This window comes from Fukomys damarensis, unplaced genomic scaffold, assembly GCF_012274545.1.
Source record: "Fukomys damarensis isolate Sample0158 unplaced genomic scaffold, DMR_v1.0_HiC HiC_scaffold_9, whole genome shotgun sequence".
Classification (NCBI taxonomy): Eukaryota; Metazoa; Chordata; class Mammalia; order Rodentia; family Bathyergidae; genus Fukomys; species Fukomys damarensis.
Genome location: NW_022900921.1, coordinates 25,580,355 through 25,580,567, shown reverse-complemented (window position 1 = coordinate 25,580,567; position 213 = coordinate 25,580,355).

The window sequence follows — 213 nt, the reverse complement described above, 5'->3', positions numbered from 1 at the left end:
AGCTTTCTAGTGTTCTGTATTCTAGTGGGTAATTATAATCTATACCGGTCTGCGACACACTGCAAAATAACTAGAAAAAAACAAGTATGAAAGTTCTCAACACATAGAAATCATCGAAATTTGAGGAGATGGAAAAGCTTATTACTCTGATTTGATTGTTACACATTGTATACATGTATTGAATTGTCATACTATACCCCATAAATATATATA